We start from the raw sequence: 3,027 nt of genomic DNA, 5'->3' as shown, positions 1-3,027 counted from the left end.
ATTCCACTCCAAACTGCCCTGACTAATATGTGTTTCTGCTTATCTAAATGCACCTATCATAAGCCTGAAACAAGCAAAAAGGTCATAAAGAGAAGTACCATTTTCACATTTTAATAAAAACTGCAAGCAATATTTTATTGCTTAGATTGTTTCATTTAAAAGTACAAACCATAGGTTCTAAGACTCAAAGGTAATCTGAATCCAATGGGGACATCTCTTAACCATATAGGGAAAGCTAGATTTGGGGCTTTGAAGGCAAATCTTGTGGCTATAATGCTGCTAGTATATTCTCTAGCCTCTCATTGGAAAATCAGAGATGAAGTTCAAAAAGTGTCTCACTGCTCTCTTAGGTAAGAAATCTATTGCTAAAGAATTTGCATGTATTATACAGGCTTTTCAACCGGCAGCAATATGCTTAGTCTACCACTGTGCCCCTGCTGGCTCAGTTGAGACTAGTCCAACTCTGCCAACAGCTGCTACTGACAGCTAAAAGTTGAAAGAGTGGCAGCAGATGAAAGAGAAGGAAAAAGGTAGTGGGCAGGGGAGGATGAAAACAGAAGGGATGGGTGGCATTTACACTGATGACTTCAGTGGAGGAATTTTCAAGTGCTGAGGCACTGAAATGTCCTACTTCCTCTCATCTTTTGTTAATGAGAGGAAGTAGATTTCTCCAAGCCAAATGACAGTAAAGATTGCCACAGATCTCTCCTTCCACCTTTTTTCATCGCTGGCATAGATGGGAACCTGGCTGTTTTCAGGAGTCAGAGGAGGTGTGCTGAAAGCCACCTCCTACCTGTACAAAATATGTTATTCCCCCACCTGAAATCAAAAGTGAAACCTGCTCATTGGAGTCACTGCTTTGGGTCAAGGCATTAAAAGAACCTCTTAAAATGCAACTATGTTATCTAAAAGGAGGAACATATAGTACTTGGCACAGAAAAGAGCTTCTCTAAATGTGGCATATTTAATATGAAACTGTCGTTGTCTGCCACCGGAGCTTTAGTAAAGATTCATCAACCAAATTCTCTCTTGTCTCCTGGGCCCCTTGAGGAGCTACAATGGGAACTGCAGAAACCCAGTAGCAGACTCTGAGGACCATGGGGAGAGAGGGAAATGACCGCACAAGGAGCTTGCGGGGGAAAGAGGAGAGGTGCTTGTAAAAGCTGAGACAGAGGGGAAGAAGTTGGGTAAATTATATATGTTGATTCTTCTGTGAGCCAGTCACTGAATCAGATACCTCCACATCCTTGATTTTATTTACTCCTCACAATCATCTTATAAAGAAAGAAGTACTAATATTCCCACTTTGAAGATGAGAAAAGAAGGGAGCAGATTTAAAAAGCTGCTCAAGGTCACACACTGCCTATATTTGAGGAAGTTTAGATCTGAACCCTGACCTATCTGCTAAGCCGGTGCTCCTGCATGATACTGCCACTCTCCACATTGTCAAGGGGTAGGCAGCCTTGCCTCTGCCACCCTTTCATCTTCCACTGCAAGAGTGATTCTCCTCTGGCTGCCAGGTTTCCACCTCACTCCTGGCCATGGACTGTCAAAATGGAAACAAAAGATTTCTGTGGGTGACAGTGTGGAAAGAGATTATGTACTATCAGAATAGACAGATATTTGGGAAGAGCCTAAAGGCATTTTTCTGGTTGCCAAATGGTTTTGAACCTGTTAGTTCCAGGCTCCACCCTGATTTGTCAAACTGAAGGTTCTGGAGTAATCAAGATATTAGCTGGGTCCCTCAACCCCTGTTCCCTGTCTCCTGCCCCATGTATATCATTCTGCGTACAGGTTCACTAACCACTTAGACCATGAGAAGATAGGAAAAGAATAACGGGTGCTGGGAGGATAAAATCTGTGCTTTCCGAGTGAGCTGTGGGGTAGGAGTGACAGACGTGGGAGATAAAGAGCATTATTTTCACACCACTAAAGAATGGGACTAGGGAAAGAAATATAAAGCCCAGGGGGTGTATACACAGGTAGTGTCTCAGAGACACCACCCATCACCGAGATCCAGGCTGGACTCTATGACTTCATTGGTTCTATCCTCCCGTAGATCAGAGAGAGGAAGAAGAAATGAGTAGGATAGATAACCTCTGGGCCATTACTCGGGGGCCTAAACTGCTACATACAGATGCAACAAAAGGAAGCAAGCTGCTAGGGACAGTTTCTTCCAACCTTAACTTTGATCCCCACCCCCATTCCAGCTCATTACCACTCTCCTCTCCTCGGTCGGTGGAACTGAGCGTCCTTTTCATTAACCTTTTAGTTACCAGCTCCATGCAATACTTTTTTCCTATTCTCCAAAGCTGTCGGCACCGCACTGCCTCTCTCTACCCCCGCACCTTTCAAGCAGGCTTCACCGCTGAGGTGGGGAGGGGGAGCAACACACCTCGCAAAGCTGCGGGGATGGGGATGGGGGTTATTCACTCGCCCTCGGATCTCTGCTGTAGAAACTGAGCGGCAGAGACCGGGCATGCGCAGCATCTTCGGGCGCATTGTGATGGGAACTGCTTCTGGAGTCTACAAAGACTCCGGAGTAACCACTAACAGCCCTCCCAAGAACCCCCTTCTTTAAAACATTCACACAAACGCAGAGGCAATGCAGCCTTTTTTTTTAAGGGGGGTACTGGTTGCAGCTTGAAAGCCTGGTCCACGTGAGGACTGGTGTATTGATCCCATCTCCCGTGTTGACAAACGCCAGCGCCTAGGCTTTGCAGTCCGGGCTGCAGTTTGCAGGGGAGCTGAGCGGTGTGCGGCTTTGATTCCACGTCAGATCAACTTTGATCAATATCCCCCTACCGGTCCAATTGGGAGAGTCCAATTCACCGGCGCTGAGCCTTTTCGCTCTTTCCTTCTTTTCCCCTTCTTTAGACCCACCATCTTGTAGGGGGGTCTCAGGCTTTCTTAAATTAATTTTGTTTCTTATTTCTTTATCTCCCTCCTTTGCTTCTCTCTCTCTCCCTCTCTCTCTCTCTCTTTCTCTCTCTCTCTCTCTCTCTCTCTCTCTCTCTCTCTCTCTCT

The sequence above is a fragment of the Chinchilla lanigera genome, unplaced genomic scaffold (genome assembly GCF_000276665.1).
Source record: "Chinchilla lanigera isolate Chin_1 unplaced genomic scaffold, ChiLan1.0 scaffold00072, whole genome shotgun sequence".
NCBI classification, from domain to species: Eukaryota; Metazoa; Chordata; class Mammalia; order Rodentia; family Chinchillidae; genus Chinchilla; species Chinchilla lanigera.
Note: the sequence above shows the minus strand (reverse complement) of the source record.